Source organism: Lithobates pipiens, unplaced genomic scaffold (genome assembly GCF_037356315.1).
Source record: "Lithobates pipiens isolate NorthernLeopardFrog02 unplaced genomic scaffold, aLitPip1_a1.2 Scaffold_18, whole genome shotgun sequence".
In the NCBI taxonomy this organism is placed as follows: Eukaryota; Metazoa; Chordata; class Amphibia; order Anura; family Ranidae; genus Lithobates; species Lithobates pipiens.
The window spans coordinates 157,392,927-157,413,361 of NW_027507758.1; positions in this window are offsets into that span (position 1 = coordinate 157,392,927).

Sequence of the window (20,435 nt, forward strand, 5' to 3'; positions counted from 1 at the left end):
GTCCTGTAGTTTTAGGGACCCCTTAGTTGTTATGGTTTCATAAACACTATTTTGCTGTTGCCATGTTAGGAAAAAATATAAAATTGTGAGCTATGTATTGCTTAGTTTTGTCTTCTTTGTGAGCTAATTTATGTTACAATCTAATTGCAAGCTCCTGCATGGGGAGATCTTTCACCATTTTAACCACTTGTTAAAACTGAATAAAAAAGATTGAAACACATTTTTTTTTCATTTTTATATACAACACATTTGTGCAATTATCATGGGAGAGGTTATCAGCATGGGGTATCATCAGTAGCACTATCATTAAATTCTACAAGCCTTTTGCGTTCAGATAATATATGGTTTGGTGGGGTCTTTTACTAACTTTCAAAGCTGAAAGCTGGTCCAGCAAGCTGAAGTGATAAATATTAGACTGGGCCTGGCAGCAAAAGGTTTAAAGGACGTATATTATGATTTGTTTCATTGCACAGCAGCTGCAAATATGCAAGTAGCTATAATTTGATCAATGAACCGTGTAATGTTACTTTACTGAATAAACACATGTCTAATGTAACACAATTTGTGCCTCAATAACCTCATTCAGCCATGCATAGTAAAGGATTTTAACACCCTTATGCGATGACTTTGTAAATGGTATACTGCATGACAGCACATGCTTCATCTCAAAGGAAAAAAAAAAACCTGTATTACAAAAGCATTGTGTTAGCATCATCCCATTCTTTTCTTCTCATTCGTCATACTTACAAGTCTATTTCTAGTCTATTTCTATTTTTAACGCTAAACTCTGGGATGAGTAAATATTTTCTAAATACATGAAGTATTGTATGTGTATTGTTACTAATGCTATTTATTATTGAATCTTGGTGCGCTATGTATTTTTCCTTCAGATGTGTGCAAGAAATCAGTATAAAACTTTGCCTCTGAGTAACAATGTCCTGTAATGAAGACCAATCACTGCTGCTCTCTCTCCCTGTGCAGAGTGACTGGTCTGCTCCCTCCTCCAGTTTTCTGCATTCAGTTTGTAGTGGGTGTGGCTGCTTGGACCCTCCCACATCCCTGGTCTCTGTATTTATTTTTCAGCCTAGTGATAAAGTTATGAATATTTTTACAAATATTAACCACTTCAGCCCCGGAAGGATTTGCCCCCTTAATGACCAGGCCATTTTGTGCGATATGGCACTGGCCGCTTTAACTGACAATTGAGCGGTCTTGCGAAAAATAAAGCTAATAAAATATTGCGCCAATCCCAAGTGTAAGCAGCCAACTCAACAATAAGACTAATTGTGAACGAAATGTGGGTGAAAAGTGTAACACTGAAAATAGATGGACATAACAGACCTACGGCAAGGGGGCCTGTCTGATCAGAAATGGATTTACACCATGTGGAGGTTTTTTCTCTCTCATATGCCTTGAATATAATACCCCCTACCTGGAGGAGATGTTACGGTGAATTTCTACTGCTTTACTTTGGAGAGTTCCATCTATCTCCATAAAGATTAGCATTTTGGATCTCCTTCGGCCTGTGGAAGAGGTCACAGTGTGGCTCATCCTGGAAGCCTGACTTCACGTCTCTGGTTCCATGCCTGATAGATCCACCACTGCATGGTGAGTTGGGTCCACTATTTTTGGTAAGAGTACCTTTTTCTCTCCCCTCTGCTTGGAAGGTGAAGGCACTCCCGGGTGTATATATCCACCACTGAACACATCTACTTCAGAGACTGTCATATATTTGCAGCAGTTGCATTTTTATAATCATCCCTGTGTACCTCTGATACCTTTTGGACTAGTACATTTTTATTTTTATTTTGTGCTATTTGACATACTCATGATTGTATATGGGTTTGTCTCCTTTATGTGCATGGAATAATGTGTTTCTCTTTAAGAAGTCACTATCACTATTACTTTGAGGTCCCCTTACTCCATGTTTACATTGGTTCGGTTATATGGAAGTTCATCTTATCAAGCACTTTTATATGATACTGTGACTTTCATCCTATTTTTATAATTTGAGTTTTGCGATTCTCCTGCGATGCACTGACGCATGCGGTCTTTCCTATGCTGTGATTTATTATTTATGTTGTTAGACTCTTCATTATGAGAGACTGATTTTTGTATAAATCTTTGATCAGACAGCCCCCCTTGCCGTAGGTCTGTTATGTTCATTTATTTTCAGCGCTACACTTTTCATCCACATTGCTATAATACATATCCCCAAAAAATATAACAAAAACAAATGTATTCATCAGTTTAGGCCGATATATATTCTTCTACATATTTTTCATTAAAAAAAATAAAAAAATCACACTGGGCGTATATTGATTGTTTCGCGCAAAAGTTATCGTGTCTACAATCTACGGGATAGATTTAGGGACTTTAATCTTTTTTTATTGTTTTTACTGGTAATGGTGGCAATCTGCGATTTTTAGCGGGACTGTGACATTGCGGCAGACACATCTGACCCCAAATGACACTTTATGGGGACCAGTGACATTATTACATTGATCAGTGCTATAAAAATACACTGATCAATGTAAAAATGACACTGGCAGGGAAGGGTTTAAAACTAGGAGGCAATCAAGGGATTAAGTATGTTCCCTGGGTGTGTTCTAACTATAGGGTGGATGGGCTCACTGGGACATGACAGAAATCACTGTTCCCGATCACTCTGAACAGAAGATCTCTGACATGTTATTGGGCAGAACGGGGAATCACCTAGTTTACATAGACGGTTTCCCGTTCTGTCTCTGTACACATCGATCGTGGGTCCCCAGCAGACATTGAGTCTGCGGGGACCCATGGGCATGCTCCTGTGGCATGCCCGCTGAAAGGGTTAATCCTGTGTCTAGGGTGGTCCCTTCAACCTCTCAGACCTTAGATTCAATGTATTGTATAAATTCAGATATATCTGGAATCAATTCTCGAAGGACAAATAAAACCACACACACACCATGGCGTCCTTCAAGAACTAATTTTATTGAGTTATTACAAAGCGATTGATATAGTAAATTTCACGTCACACAGAATAAGACATGCGCAGTAGACATCAAGACGATTACAGCTGGTCAAGACAAAACGCTATTGTTCTTTGTTCTTCTCAGCTAGCTGAATTAATATAAGAAAAAGATAAAAAACGATACATAATTCCTTCTGTAGCTAAAAGAATGCTGAGAAACAGTGTGAAGGTTATAGATAAGTGTGTGAGAACACATGAGTTAGAAGAATCTCATGTTGAGACAGTTATCTGAGAAGTTAAAGGGGTGTTCAAACTGTACATATTGTAAAATGGAAGTTTGTGAATATTAAGATGGCTGACAGAAACAAGATAGATGCTTAACATAACCTTTCAACCCCCTCTTAAGTCATGGAATGACTTCTACAGATCCGCAGCCTCCTGAAATCTACGGTTCTTGCTACGTTTGTTATATTCATTTACATAAAGCTGCAGATATTGCGTATATGCGTGAGAAGGTTGGTCTGGTGTAGTACATTTGCTAATACAAAGTAGAATAAGCTTGAAAATCAAGTAGCCTATCAATCCTAACAATAGTACTATGATAATCATAATCACTATGTCCTTTAACCATGAAAACATTCCACCTAAACCCAAACTAGAAAAGGGGTTCCATCCATAATTACCTATGTCCCTTGCTTGTTTCATTAATTCATTTACCTGTGTTCGGTGTTGACTAATAACATCATAGTAGTCTGGGATTTCCAGGCTAGTATTGTGAAACCATGTACAACATTCATAATCTTGGGTCATTTCGCATAAACCTGTCAGAGCTGCACTCATGCTTTCAATAGCCAATTCGTGTAACTCTAGTTGTCTTCTAATTGCTTTGAGCTCGACATTGAGTAGTCCTATATCTTGAGAGTTTTTTTCCATAACATCATTTATTAAACCAGTGTAGTTATTTAATTTGTCCATCATGGTTATGCCCCATCCTGTCCAGGATGGAAACCATGTCCATGACTTATCTGAAGTAGAAAACATAGGTGGGGTTTCTCTCTTGTATTTATAAGTTAACCTATGTACTGGACTTGAAGAAACTTGTATGTGATGTTCCTGATTCTGGCCTAGGGCTGACATGACTGGTACCAACTGTGCTAAATAACACCATCCTTTCACTCCTGCGGGGATCCATGGGTAACAAATTTTAGCACAGCATACGTATGTATAGGGAGTCCCGCAGCTAGCATCCACTAGGGGGAGGTAGGCGCAGGGACGGCATGACATGTGCTGGACTGCACAGTCACCGTTTTAAGGGGAGGTGTGGCCGCTTTAAGGACGTGGGGTGGGCGGAGCCGGGGGGCGGAGCCACGGCGGCCATCTCGTGCCAGCAAGGGTCAGTGATAGCAGTTGCAGAGCGGAGGAGGAAGGAATCAGACGTACCCTCCCGCTCTGTGTCCCGGAATCCAAGATGGCGGCGGTGGACTTTCTGGCGCAGTTGTGCTCAGCTATAGACACCCAGGGCGCTGCATGGCTACAACACCAGATATCGGCCATGGCGGCAGGCGGCGATGCGGCGGCCGGCGGGGGAGCGGTGATGACACCTCGGGCGCGGCGTTCTCGGCCGCCCGAGCGGTACAGCCCGGATGTCGGTCCGGGGGGCCCTCTGGGAGCTGCATCGAGGATGGATCGGAGGGGGATCGGAGCGGTGGCACACCCCCAGCTTCAGGACACCCCAGCCTCCACCCCATCGGGGGTCGGGAGCGGCAGGTATGCCACACGGGGGGCGAGGAGGAGGGGCCCAGACACCGCAGTGGAGGAGGCCGACTTGTCCCAGGTTCCCCCCCACCAGCTCGGCGTAGATGTTTGGGGCGCAGCGCGGACGCCAGGAGGCCTGGGGCTGCAGGTTCATCTGGTCAACGGGGGCAGGAGGCTCAGCGGGTGGGGGGCCGGGCGGCGGACGCACCCCCCAGTCCCAGCACGGGCAACAGACAACAGTGGGGTGGCCAGGGTGTGGTGCGGCCATCCGGAGCGAGAGGAGGTACAGAGGGCCAGCGGGGTGGTCATGGAGTCGCAGAACAGTGGGAGTCGGCTGGAACGGAGATGTATGAGCATGTCGCCTAGGCGGGAGAGCGGGGCTGGCGGGCGGAGGAGCAGGGACTCTCTTCCACAGCGCACCAGACCCCAGGAGGAAGGAGCAGGCTCGTCAGGGAATCGCACCCCACACCAGCAGCATGTGGTCGCAGACGGGAGGTCCAAAGGCGAACTGTCGGAGTCAGAGGGAGAAGGAGATCGTGGTCGGTCGTCTCCGTTGGGTCCGATGCCGGCGGCTGTGAGGCCCGGTCCTGGGCAGCCCGGTGAGTGCAAATCTTCTGTTGCCATTACATCTTTATTGCATGACTTGCTCGCACGGGGTAGTTCGCGAGGGGGTGACGGGGCCGGGGGGCGGAGGTTGTCCCTCCGGCGTCGGGGGAGGACGCGCCTGTGGGGCAGGGCAGCCTGGGGGGTCTGCTTTTGGGGCTCAAGGAGCTGGTTAGGAAGTTCGATCAAGGGGCGGGTGGTCCGGCACAGGCGTGGCGCCCGGCGGCTGAATCAGCCGCTAGCGCGGCGGCGACCGGGGTGCAGGCACCCGCGGTCGCTTCGGGGGCGCCCGCTGAGCTGCCGGCCAGCTCGAGTGCGGTTGGGGAAGCGGCTAAGGCGCCTGAGAAGGTCACGGATGCGGTGTGGCTAGCGGATGCTGCGAAAAGCGAGGTCTACGTCTGCTTTGAAGGCCCATTGGGAGCACATCTGAAACCGGAGGTGAAGGAGAAGATTTGGAACGGTGAGTATATCGAGATCTTCACCCTGCTGCCGCTGGAAAAGTTCAACCTGGACAGGTTGAAGCCGGAGGAGAGGAAGAAGGAGGACGAGGAGAAGCGTAGGTATCGGTTGATCCCTCGTACCTTTGCTAACTGGCTGCAGGCATTCGCCATTTTGGCCAGCGTGGTCGGAGAAAAAGCTCCGGAACACTGTTCCGCGCTGTTTGTGTACTTGGAAGCCATCAGTGAGGCACACAGGACTTACGGTGGGACAGCATGGCTTCGGTACGACGAGCAATTCCGGCAGAGGATGGCAGTCCGACCGTCGCTTCGCTGGGACCATAAGGACATTAGCCTATGGATGAAGTTGATGACGGCGGCGCGGGCTCCTAACCAGTTTTTTCAGCTGGGGGTCGGAGGTTCAGCTACCTCAGGGCAACCGACCGAAAAACGTTGGGGTTTCTGCTGGCAGTTTAACCACTTTCAGACCGGACCAATTTGCTGGTCAAAGACCAGACCACTTTTTGCGATTCGGCACTGCGTCGCTTTAACTGACAATTGCGCGGTCGTGCGACGTGGCTCCCAAACAAAATTAACGTCCTTTTTTTCCCACAAATAGAGCTTTCTTTTGGTGGTATTTGATCACCCCTGCGGTTTTTATTTTTTGCGCTATAAACAAAAATAGAGCGATAATTTTGAAAAAAACGCATTATTTTTTACTTTTTGTAATAATAAATATCCCCCAAAAATATATAAAAAAACATTTTTTTCCCTCAGTTTAGGCCGATACGTATTCTTCTACATATTTTTGGTAAAAAAAATCGCAATAAGCGATTATTGATTGGTTTGCGCAAAAGTTATAGCGTTTACAAAATAGGGATAGTTTTATAGCATTTTTATTAATAATTTTTTATTATTTTTTTTTTTACTAGTAATGGCGGCGATCTGCGATTTTTATTGTGACTGCGACATTGTGGGGGACCCATCGGACATTTTTGACACATTTTTGGGACCATTGTCATTTATACAGTAATCACTGCTATATAAATGCAGTGATTCCTGTGTAAATGACACTGGCAGTGAAAGGGTTAACCAGTGGGTGGCAGTGTAGGGGTTAAGTGTTCCTAGGGGTGTGTTACTAACTGTGGGGGGGTTGGGCTTTCATTTAGTGTACACTGATCTCTGCTCCAATCACATGGAGCAGAGATCAGCGTCACTAGTTGCTAGGCAGAATGGAAAAATGTTGTTTATACAGCATTTCCTCCATTCGGGCGCTCCGTGAGACGATCGCGGGGATGCCTGCGGCGATCGAGTCCGCGGGTCCCGCGACCGGACTCACGGGGGTCCCGACCAGCGTGGGAGCGCGCCGCCGGCGGCACGCTCCCGATGACACGGCGGCAACGAATATTGGACGTACATGTACGCCAATATGCCTGCCCGTGCCATTCTGTCGAGGTACATCGTCGTGCGCTGGTCGGGAAGTGGTTAACGAAGGCTCCTGCAAGTTTGGGGCCAACTGCCGATTCAAGCACATCCCACGCTCTGTCGAAGTGTTTCCGCAAAGGAAAGGGACGTCCCGGAGATCTTGCGAACAAGAGGGACGACTCCGGTGCGGGTGGCAAGGATGCTACCTTTTCTGCGTAGATATCCGGACCGGGTTGGGGCCCGTCTGCTGGCGGACGGCTTTACATACGGTTTCAAGATCCCTTGTTCTCTTGCAACCGTCCCGCCGTTGGCAAAAAACTTGAAGTCTGCATTGCTGCACTCGGCGGTTGTCACCGAAAAATTGGGGATGGAAGTGGCGTTGGGCCGCATGGCCGGCACTTTTCCGTCGGCGCCCCTTCCGGATATGGTGGTCTCGCCACTGGGGGTGGTGCCGAAGAAGGAGCCCAATAAGTTTCGGTTAATTCACCATCTGTCCTTCCCAAAAGGGGCTTCCGTCAATGATGCCATTGCCCCGGAGGAGTGTGCGGTATCATACACCTCTTTTGATGCGGCAGTGTCGTGGGTTCGGCGCTATGGGCAGGGGGCTATGATGGCGAAATCGGACATTGAATCGGCCTTTCAGCTTCTGCCGGTGCACCCAGATAGCTTTCGGCTGTTGGGCTGTATGTGGGAAGGGGGGTTCTACGTCGATCGGTGCCTGCCGATGGGGTGTTCGATTTCGTGCGCCTTTTTCGAACAGTTTAGCTCCTTCTTGGAATGGGCTGTTCGGGAGGTGTCGGGTATCAACTCGGTCATCCACTATCTGGATGACTTCTTGTGCGTTGGCCCGGCCCGCACCAACGTTTGTGCGGTTCTGTTGGGAACGCTGCAACAGGTGGCGGGGCGCTTTGGGGTTCCGTTGGCTCCTGAAAAGACGGAGGGCCCCACGGATTGCATAGTGTTCTTGGGGATCGTGATCGATTCGGTGAAGATGGAGTGCAGGTTGCCGGCGGACAAGCTTGAGCAGCTGCAGGCCGAAATTCGTGGGACCATGGGGGTGAGGAAGATGCAACTGCGGCGGTTGCAGTCGCTCCTTGGAAAACTGAACTTTGCATGTCGGATTATGCCGATGGGGTGGGTGTTTTGCCGCCGGCTGGCGGCCGCTACCGCTGGTGTACAGGCCCCCAAGCATTACGTGACCCTTACGCGGGACCATAGGGAGGACTTGAAGGTTTGGCAGGGATTCTTGGAGTCGTTTAGTGGCCGGGCGCTTTGGATGTCCGGTCCGATCAGCAATGGGGATCTTGAGCTGTTTACCGATGCGGCAGGGTCCACGGGTTTTGGGGCCATCTTTAAGGGCCAATGGTGCGCCGCTCCCTGGCCAGTGGAATGGGCCGAGGCGGGGTTGCTGAAGAATTTGGTGCTACTGGAATTGTTCCCCATCGTGGTGGCGGTGGAGCTGTGGGGGGAGGCGTTCAGAACTATGAAAGTGAGGTTTAACTGTGATAACTTGGGAGTGGTGCAGGTGGTCAATCGGCTGACGGCGGCCTCCGGGCCGGTGGTCAGGCTTCTACGACACCTGGTATTGCGGTGTCTACAGGTGAATGCTTTCATTTATGCTGTGCACTTGCCCGGGGTGGAGAACACCATGGCTGACGCTCTGTCTCGTTTTCAGTGGGACAGATTTCGAGAACTGGCGCCAGCGGCGGAGCGTCAAGGGATCGACTGCCCCACTTGGTTGTGGGGCGTTGCGCTGGAGTAGCAGAGAGGTGGATTCAGCAGTCGGTGAGCGAGGCTACCTGGAGGGCCTACGCGACGGTGTGGCAAGAGTGGTCGGCTTGCCTGGAGGTTATCGGCATGGCCCCGGGCGACGCAGGCATGGCTCAGGCGGTCTTTTATTTTCTGAGTGGGGCTATGGATAGAGGAGTGTCGGCGGCCACGATCGACCGGAAGCTGTCAGCTTTGGCTTTCTTATTCAAATGGCAGGGGCAACGGGATCATACGAAGGAGTTTTGGTTGCGGCAAGCGGTCAAAGGTTACAGGAGGGCGCACAAGAGTAGGGATGGGAGAAGGCCTGTTTCTTTTGGCCTCCTTCAGGGGTTGTGCCGGGCGGTGGCCGGGGTCTGCAGTTCAGCTTATGAACAGGCGCTGTTTAGGGCAGCATTCGCCCTTGCTTTCTTTGGTGTATTGAGGGTGGGTGAATTGGTTAGCCGGTCAAGAAAAACGGCAGGGGGTTTGGCGCGGGGGGATGTAGAGTTGGGACAGGACAGGGTTCGCATCTGGATCCCTCGGTCCAAGACTGATCAAACCGGGAAAGGGGTTACTGTGGAGGTGGCTGGGATTGCAGAAGGCGATATTTGTCCGGTGAAGGCGGTGGACAGATTTCTGGCTGTGCGATCGAGGGTCGCGGGCCCCTTTTTCATTCATTTGGATGGCTCTTCCCTGTCCAAGTTTCAGTTTGTAGCGGTTTTCCGGAAGTGCGTGAGGGCATCCGGTTTCGACCCGCTGAATTTTTCTTCCCATTCCTTTAGGATCGGGGCGGCTACAGAGGCTTCCAGGGCTGGTTTGGGTTCTGCGGCGGTCAGGAGGATTGGGAGGTGGGATTCTGATCGTTTTAGATTATATGTCCGCCCGCACTGGTTAGGGTGAGGGAGCGGGTTGGGGACTGGGTAGGGGTGGTGGGGTATGCTTTAGTAGGTTGTGAGCTGTTCTAACCCCCCCCCCTTTTTTTCCTATTTCGTTTTTGTCGTTTACAGGTTATGAAGTTGGTCTGGTGTGGATACTGGGCCATTCTTTTGTGTTCTGGGGTGCGAAGAGGGCCGACATTCGGCCGAACGGCAGACAACTCCGCATACCTAGGCAGGAGGCGCAAGTACGGTGGATTGGGGTTCCGGGCATGCGGTGGAACAGGGTCTTAGGAGAAGTCCGTAGATTCGCCAGACTGGACAGGCCTCCGAATGTTCTGTTATTTCATGTTGGGGGCAATGACATGGGGGCTAGGTCTATGAGGCAACTGATCCAGGACATCAAGTGTGATTTTCTGAGGTTACAATCGGATTACCCGGGAATGGTCATGGTCTGGTCGGATATGGTGGGCAGATCTTCCTGGCGTTGGGTGTTGTCTGATAAAAAGGTTGACAGGGCCAGGGTAAAAGTTAATAAAGAAGTCAGCAAGTTCTTCATCAAAAATGGGGGCCTGGCTATCCGCCATAGGGAGTTGGAAATTGACACCTGGCGGTATTTGCGGAGTGACGGAGTCCACTTGAATGATGTGAGTACTGATATATGGTCTCTGGGCCTTCAGGACGGCATTCAACGTGGACTGTGCGTGTGGAGGTGCTCGAAAGGGTAAGGGGTTACCCCTTTCGGGCTGTGGCGGTTCAGGGGGCTTTAGATGAAGAAGTAAGGTACAGGTAAAAAGGCCTGTTGTACCCATCCATGGGATGGGAGTGGTTGTAGGTACTTCCAGGTTATGAGGGTTTAACCTGGAAGGGTTTAAAACGGGTAGGTCACTGCTACAGTTGGTTATTGCCTCCGAGACAGGGGTTGCCGTCTGGAGGTCAAAAGGTTACAGTTGAAGTTGTAGGCAGTGACCAATTTGATGTTGGGATGCTACGTACCCATGACCCCTTGGAAAGGCTGGGAAAGTTATTTTCGTATTTAATGTTGGTATTTATTAAAGATTATATTTTGGTTAATAATAAAAAAGTTTAGGCCTGATGGCCATTTACTCCAAAAATCTGTCCAGTCATTTTTTAAGAGGGACAAGGTTGGGAGGGGGCGGGAAGCCGGGTTTTAGGGTTACGAGGTATATAGATACAACACTGGGTTGAGTCCTACAAATGTCATGTTTCCCAATGAAAAACTTCTTAGGCCGCGTACACACGGGCGGACTGTTCGCCCAACTGTTCAGCGGACAGTCCGCTCGTGTGTGGGCTTCAGCGGACAGTTTCAGCGGACTGTCTGACGAACAAAGTCTTACGGAATTTCCGTAAAACTGTCCGCTGAAACTTGGTTTGAGCGGACGGTCCGCCCGTGTGTGTGCCAGTCCGCTGTACTTTCGAAATGAGCGAACTGTTCCCGCCCGGAGAAAAGTCTGCTCATTTCGAGCGCGTCTCCAGGTAGGCGGGGCCCGCGAAGGAGACGTCGCGGGCCCCGCCGCCTGGTATGGACTTAAAGGGGAACCCCAACGCCGAAAAAAATCGGCGTGGGGGTCCCCCCAAAGTCCACAACAGACCCTTGTCCGAGTACGCTACCCGGCCGGCCAGGAAAGGGGGGCGAGCGAGCGCGCCCCCCCTCCTGAGCCGTACCAGGCCGCGTGCCCTCAACATGGGGGGTGCCTTGGGGAAGGGGGGGCCGCGCGGCCCCCCCACCCCAAAGCACCTTGTCCCCATGTTGATGAGGACAAGGGCCTCTTCCCGACAACCCTGGCCGTTGGTTGTCGGGGTCTGCGGGCGGGGGGCTTATCGGAATCCGGGAGCCCCCTTTAATAAGGGGGCCCCCGGATACCAGCCCCTCACCCTATGTGAATGAGTATGGGGTACAATGTACCCCTACCCATTCACCTGTGAAAAAAAGTACAAAAAAAAAACACAACACAGGGTTAAAATATTTTATTGCACAGCTCCGGGGGTCTTCTCGCCGTACTCCTCCACTATCTTCTTGTAGCTCTTTTGCTAGCGGAGGAGTCCGGCTTTCTTCCTCCCCGCCGCCGGCCTCTTCTCCCGACTTCGGGGGTCTTGTCCCCCTCTTCGGTTCTTCTGCCGGGCCACCGCGCCTTCTTATAGCTCTTTTAGAGGCGGTGGCCCGGTCTTCTGTCGCCGCTGTCGCCGCCGTTGCCGCCTTCCGTTCTTCTTCTTCTTCTTCTTCTTCTTCTTCTTCTCCAGGAGATGTTGACACGACGCTCTCTCCGGCCGGAATGCCAGAGCCGCGCTGCGCTGCCACTTATATAGTGACAATGGGGCGGTGTCACATGGTATATGTCACATGGGTTGGTCACATGGTGACCCCGCCCCCTTACGATGTCATAGTCCCCATGTGACATCAACCCATGTGACCAACCCATGTGACATATACCATGTGACACCGCCCCATTGTCACTATATAAGTGGCCGCGCAGCGCGGCTCTGGCATTCCGGCCGGAGAGAGCGTCGTGTCAACATCTCCTGGAGAAGAAGAAGAAGAAGAAGAAGAAGAAGAAGAACGGAAGGCGGCGACAGCGGCGACAGAAGACCGGGCCACCGCCTCTAAAAGAGCTATAAGAAGGTGCGGTGGCCCGGCAGAAGAACGGAAGCCGGTGACAGAAGACCGGGCCACCGCCTCTAAAAGAGCTATAAGAAGGCGCGGTGGCCCGGCAGAAGAACCGAAGAGGGGGACAAGACCCCCGAAGTCGGGAGAAGAGGCCGGCGGCGGGGAGGAAGAAAGCCGGACTCCTCCGCTAGCAAAAGAGCTACAAGAAGATAGCGGAGGAGTCCGGCGAGAAGACCCCCGAAGACGGAAGACCCCCGGAGCTGTGCAATAAAATATTTTAACCCTGTGTTGTGTTTTTTTTTGTACTTTTTTTACAGGTGAATGGGTAGGGGTACATTGTACCCCATACTCATTCACATAGGGTGGGGGGCCGGTATCCGGGGGCCCCCTTATTAAAGGGGGCTCCCGGATTCCGATAAGCCCCCCGCCCGCAGACCCCGACAACCAACGGCCAGGGTTGTCGGGAAGAGGCCCTTGTCCTCATCAACATGGGGACAAGGTGCTTTGGGGTGGGGGGGCCGCACGGCACCCCCTTCCCCAAGGCACCCCCCATGTTGAGGGCATGCGGCCTGGTATGGCTCAGGAGGGGGGGGGGGGGCGCTCGCTCGCCCTCCTTTCCTGGCCGGCCGGGTAGCGTGCTCGGACAAGGGTCTGTTGTGGACTTTGGGGGGACCCCCACGCCGATTTTTTTCGGCGTTGGGGTTCCCCTTTAAGTCCATTCCAGGCGGCGGGGCCCGCGACGTCTCCGTCGCGGGCCCCGCCTACCTTGACACGCGCTCGAAATGAGCGGACTTTCCTCCGCGTGTGTGGGCGAGTCCGTTCATTTCAAAAGTTGCGCGGACTTAGTACGACGAACTTAGTCTGCCGTATTAGTCCGCTCAAAAAGTGCCGTGTGTGGGCAAGTTCGTTCATTCAAAAGTTTGAGCGGACTGTCTGACGAACTTAGTTTGGGCAGACAGCCCGCCCGTGTGTACGCCGCCTTAGAGAACTACGTTGGGGCTCAGTTCCAGCCTCAAATCCAGCACTAACAAGTTTACTCACAAGTATCCCAGAGGTTGTGTTCCTGTATGTAGTAAGTTCACTAATGGTGTTGTTAAGGGATTGATTTTTGTAACTACACATATGACCCATGATAATGTTACTGGTGTGGAAGGGAATACCCTTTGAAATGTTAAATACAGACTTGGAACACATACCTATTCCGTTGGATGTATTGCCTAACTGAACACACCATGTGTCTTTCCTAAAGTGTAAAACATAATACTCTGATTGCGGTACCCTTCCGAGACATTCTTAATACTTAAGACTAGAGTATTTTCCAATAATGACTTGAGGTTTAGAGGGACAGCTAAAAGTGGGATTTTAGCAGTTTCTGGGTGCAACTTACTACAAATCCAGCATTTTTCATATCCTGACTTTCTAGCATAAGCATATTTAAATTTTAACAGTAACATTTTTCCAGAAAAACTTGTTTCTTTGATCAATTCATTAGAGACATCTCTTTTACTGCGATTTCTGAGGTGAAAGTCAGTATGGTTGGTGTGTATTTCGCTTTTACCACATATGAGTTTCAAGGCACCTAAGTCTTCAGGATGAAAGATACAGTTAGTTATTATCCACACTGGGACAAAGATCAGAAGTAGAAACATCACCAGAAGGCAAAAGGCCTTCCCAGAAGTCTGTGGTGGAATGAGTGACATCACTGTCCTTTATGTCTGTGCTTGTCTTTTGAGGACTTAAAACACCTGCTTCACCTCTTTTCAGCCTTTCTTGAATTCCTGGGCTTAGATCAACCTTCTTTACTCTGCTGGCATGGATCCAAGTACGACTTTCCTCTGTAAGGATGGCGGTCCTACCACTTTGGTCACTGGTCCGAATGGAACCTCTTGCGGCTTTCGACCTTTCTGAAGCCTCTGGACTAGTGATGGACGAACTTCCGACGGGACGTTTCGCGAACGCGAAACGCGAACGGGCACAAACGTTCGCGAAAACGACCGTTCGCCGCAGGCTCCATTGACTTCAATGGGAGGCGAATTTCGCAAACCTTTAGGTCGAATTTGCGGCCACGGGGTAATTATTAGGGGGTAGCACGTAGTCCCACCACCTGGACAATAGCATAATACATGTATGAGGTGAATTTGGGATCGATAACTACAAGCATTTTTTTTTTATTTGGGAAATTGTTCTGACAATTCAGGACTATGGAGCTAATGAAGGCAATGGAGGAGAGGGAAGGTCAGGGACCAGGGTAGGCAAACAAGAGGGTGCAGGAGATACAGAGCACTGACAGCAGCACCGTAATACAGAGCACTGACATCAGCACCGTGACATACAGCGCTGACAGCAGCTCCGTGACATACAGCGCTGACAGCAGCTCCGTGACATACAGCGCTGACAGCAGCTCCGTGACATACAGCGCTGACAGCAGCTCCGTGACATACAGCGCTGACAGTAGCTCCGTGACATACAGCGCTGACAGCAGCACCGTGACATACAGCGCTGACAGCAGCTCCGTGACATACAGCGCTGACAGCAGCTCCGTGACATACAGCGCTGACAGCAGCTCCGTGACATACAGCACTGACAGCAGCTCCGTGACATACAGCGCTGACAGCAGCTCCGTGACATACAGCGCTGACAGCAGCTCCGTGACATACAGCGCTGACAGCAGCTCCGTGACATACAGCGCTGACAGTAGCTCCGTGACATACAGCGCTGACAGCAGCACCGTGACATACAGCGCTGACAGCAGCTCCGTGACATACAGCGCTGACAGCAGCTCCGTGACATACAGCGCTGACAGCAGCTCCGTGACATACAGCACTGACAGCAGCTCCGTGACATACAGCGCTGACAGCAGCTCCGTGACATACAGCGCTGACAGCAGCACCGTGACATACAGCGCTGACAGCAGCTCCGTGACATACAGCGCTGACAGCAGCTCCGTGACATACAGCGCTGACAGCAGCTCCGTGACATACAGCACTGACAGCAGCTCCGTGACATACAGCGCTGACAGCAGCTCCGTGACATACAGCGCTGACAGCAGCACCGTGACATACAGCGCTGACAGCAGCTCCGTGACATACAGCGCTGACAGCAGCTCCGTGACATACAGCGCTGACAGCAGCTCCGTGACATACAGCGCTGACAGCAGCTCCGTGACATACAGCGCTGACAGCAGCTCCGTGACATACAGCGCTGACAGCAGCACCGTGACATACAGCGCTGACAGCAGCTCCGTGACATACAGCGCTGACAGCAGCTCCGTGACATACAGCGCTGACAGCAGCACCGTGACATACAGCGCTGACAGCAGCTCCGTGACATACAGCACTGACAGCAGCTCCGTGACATACAGCGCTGACAGCAGCTCCGTGACATACAGCGCTGACAGCAGCACCGTGACATACAGCGCTGACAGCAGCTCCGTGACATACAGCGCTGACAGCAGCTCCGTGACATACAGCGCTGACAGCAGCTCCGTGACATACAGCGCTGACAGCAGCTCCGTGACATACAGCGCTGACAGCAGCTCCGTGACATACAGCGCTGACAGCAGCACCGTGACATACAGCGCTGACAGCAGCTCCGTGACATACAGCGCTGACAGCAGCTCCGTGACATACAGCGCTGACAGCAGCACCGTGACATACAGCGCTGACAGCAGCTCCGTGACATACAGCGCTGACAGCAGCTCCGTGACATACAGCGCTGACAGCAGCTCCGTGACATACAGCGCTGACAGCAGCTCCGTGACATACAGCGCTGACAGCAGCTCCGTGACATACAGCGCTGACAGCAGCTCCGTGACATACAGCGCTGACAGCAGCTCCGTGACATACAGCGCTGACAGCAGCTCCGTGACATACAGCGCTGACAGCAGCACCGTAAGCAGCCCCTGGAGGAAGTCAGCACAGCACAGGGATGGTGTGATCCCCTCATAATAAGAACCCCCAGGAGGAAGTCAGCACAGCACAGGGATGGTGGGAGCCCCTCATAATAAGAACCCCCAGGAGGAAGTCAGCACAGCACAGGGATGGTGGGAGCCCCTCATAATAAGAACACCCAGGAGGAAGTCAGCACAGCACAGGGATGGTGGGAACCCCTCATAATAAGCAGCCCCAGTAGAAATATGACACCGCTCAACCTCTTCAAAGAGGAGGGTAGGGGCATATAGTACGGTGTGCTTTTTTGGGTCAGGGAAGTGAGCCAAATGAATTAAGAAGGTCTGTGTGCTTGATTCCAAAAATTGTTTATAGACATATACATGGTCTACTGATCACATGTGTTGAATTCCTCCGAGATCCATGCCTCATTCATTTTTAGAAATGTGAGGTAGTTAACACTGTGGTGAGCTAGGCGAGTACGCTTATCGGTCACAATCCCCCCTGCTGCGCTGAACGTCCTTTCGGACAGGACACTGGATGAGGGGCAAGCCAACAGTTCGATTGCAAATTGGGCAAGCTCTGGCCAGAGGTCAAGCCTGCCCACCCAGTAGTCTAGGGGTTCATCACTCCTCAGAGCGTCCACATCGGCCGTTAACCCAATGTAGTCGGACACCTGACGGTCTAGGCGTTCCCTGATGCTGGATCCGGATGACACCTGTCGATGGGTCGGCTGAAAGAATGACCTCATATCCGAAGTCACCAACACATCTTCAAACCGGCCTCTTCTTGCAGGCGCTGTTGGATTGGTACCCGCAAATCCTTCTCTGGGAGTGGGAATTGCTCCTCTGCCAGCGCACGCAAAAGCAGAATGCAGCATTTCTCGAAGCAAGGCCTGGAAGTGCTGCATTCTGACAGCCCTCTGCGACGGCGGTAACATTTCCGCCATTTTGTGTTTGTACCGGGGATCTAAGTACGTTGCCACCCAGTACTGGTCCTTGACCCTCATGCTTTTTATACGGGGGTCCCTATTAAAACACTGGAGCATGAAGGCCCCCATTTGCACTCAAGCGGAAGGTATGTGGTGGTGGTGGTGTTGTTGGTGGTAGTGTCTTTGGGGGTGCACATAGCAGAGAGTGAAGAAGAGGGTGCAGATCGAGAGGATGAGGAGGGTGCAGAAGAATAAGGCTGAGTGAGCCACTCAACCAAGTCTGGTGCGTCCTTTAAAGTAATTGAACGCACCTTCTGCAACTTCCCACTTTGGCTCAAGGCTGTTGCTCCTGCCCTACCCCTACCACCCCTGCGGAAGGGCCTGCCTCTTCCTCTGCCTGTCATTTTTTAAATCACCCTGTGACAAAACTCTTAGTCCCTATACCGCTGAAGGACTGCTGCAGTATAGGGCAGCGGTCAGCAGTAGTGCACGGCAACCCTATGTATTGTGGACCGATAGCGGTCCTTACAGAACAGCAGACTGTAACGCACTCAGGCCTATGTACCGTAGCACCCTATACCAAGTTACCAGTCCTTATAAGAACTTTTGTGGACCAAGCAGGTTGTGTGTTAGTGATTAGCAGACTGTACGTCAGTCCCTATACCAATGAAGGACTGCTGCAGTATAGGGCAGCGGTCAGCAGTAGTGCACGGCAACCCTATGTATTGTGGACCGATAGCGGTCCTTACAGAACAGCAGACTGTAACGCACTCAGGCCTATGTACCGTAGCACCCTATACCAAGTTACCAGTCCTTATAAGAACTTTTGTGGACCAAGCAGGTTGTGTGTTAGTGATTAGCAGACTGTGCGTCAGTCCCTATACCGCTGAAGGACTGCTGCAGTATAGGGCAGCGGTCAGCAGTAGTGCACGTCAACCCTATGTATTGTGGACCGATAGCGGTCCTTACAGAACAGCAGACTGTACTGCACTCAGGCCTATGTACCGTAGCACCCTATACCAAGTTACCAGTCCTTATAAGAACTTTTGTGGACCAAGCAGGTTGTGTGTTAGTGATTAGCAGACTGTGCGTCAGTCCCTATACCGCTGAAGGACTGCTGCAGTATAGGGCAGCGGTCAGCAGTAGTGCACGGCAACCCTATGTATTGTGGACCGATAGCGGTCCTTACAGAACAGCAGACTGTAACGCACTCAGGCCTATGTACCGTAGCACCCTATACCAAGTTACCAGTCCTTATAAGAACTTTTGTGGACCAAGCAGGTTGTGTGTTAGTGATTAGCAGACTGTGCGTCAGTCCCTATACCGCTGAAGGACTGCTGCAGTATAGGGCAGCGGTCAGCAGTAGTGCACGGCAACCCTATGTATTGTGGACCGATAGCGGTCCTTACAGAACAGCAGACTGTAACGCACTCAGGCCTATGTACCGTAGCACCCTATACCAAGTTACCAGTCCTTATAAGAACTTTTGTGGACCAAGCAGGTTGTGTGTTAGTGATTAGCAGACTGTGCGTCAGTCCCTATACCGCTGAAGGACTGCTGCAGTATAGGGCAGCGGTCAGCAGTAGTGCACGGCAACCCTATGTATTGTGGACCGATAGCGGTCCTTACAGAACAGCAGACTGTACTGCACTCAGGCCTATGTACCGTAGCACCCTATACCAAGTTACCAGTCCTTATAAGAACTTTTGTGGACCAAGCAGGTTGTGTGTTAGTGATTAGCAGACTGTACGTCAGTCCCTATACCAATGAAGGACTGCTGCAGTATAGGGCAGCGGTCAGCAGTAGTGCACGGCAACCCTATGTATTGTGGACCGATAGCGGTCCTTACAGAACAGCAGACTGTAACGCACTCAGGCCTATGTACCGTAGCACCCTATACCAAGTTACCAGTCCTTATAAGAACTTTTGTGGACCAAGCAGGTTGTGTATTAGTGTTTAGCAGACTGTGCGTCAGTCCCTATACCGCTGAAGGACTGCTGCAGTATAGGGCAGCGGTCAGCAGTAGTGCACGGCAACCCTATCTATTGTGGACCGATAGCGGTCCTTACAGAACAGCAGACTGTACCGCACCCAAGCCTATGTACCGTAGCACCCTAGACAGACCAAGTTACCAGTCCTGATAAAGAGCTTTGTGGAACAAGTGAGTTGTGAATGATTAGCAGACTGCAGCAGAAGGGCAGCAGTCAAGTATAATATTCTTTCTATATTTGGAAGAAAGAATATTATACGTGTACAAGCCTATTACCGTACCACTGATACCAGTCCTGAAAAGAACCTTTGTGGAACTAATAGTAACAGCAAGTCTTTAAAATTATCCTCACTGCCTGACAACACTGCTTCCTGCCTGTCCCTATACAAATTGGCAAAAAAGAGTAGGCTGGAACGATTAGCTGGAACAGCTCTTTTGTGGACCTGATAGTAACAGCTAATGATGATGATGATGATGATGATGAAGAAAGACTAATCTGGCTGAGCTGTCCCTAAAATAGCAGCATACAGCGCTCTGTCCCTTTATCTAAACTGACAAAAGAAACTCAGGCTGCTGACCTAACACCTATACCAGTCCTGAAAAGAACTTTTGTGTACCAAATAGCTAGCGTTTTCTCTGTCCCTACTCCACACAGGATCCTTTCCCTACAGTGACAGAAGAAAGAATGTAAAATGGCCACCGGATCGGGTGTATTTATAGGTTAGGGGGAATGTCCAAGTGTCCATGAGCTGTCATGTCTCAATTGGTTGTCCTGTAACACATGATAAACGTGTCACGAAAGGTTAAAGTTCTTGTATACATTAAACACGTAAGTCCGCCGGGGCGAACGACGGAAAAAGGCGTTCGAACCCGCGGACGGCGAAAGTCGGAAATTCGCCGCGAAACGACCGCCGGGCGAACCGTTCGGCCATCACTACTCTGGACCACAACTTGATCACCGACCTGGAACGGGTGGGTTGGTACCTGTGAAGAAGAAGGAGAGGTGCGAGCAACTCTTCTTTCAACAATATCAAGAGTTTCAATCAGTTTTTTTTACATATTCCTCCTGTATTTGTTCCAAATCACCTTTCTCTACCATCAAGGGATGATTAGCCCACGGTGTGGGGAATGGCCTACCCATGAGTACCTCGAAGGGGAAATAACCCATCACACTGTGAGGGGTCATTCTGATTTCAGCTAA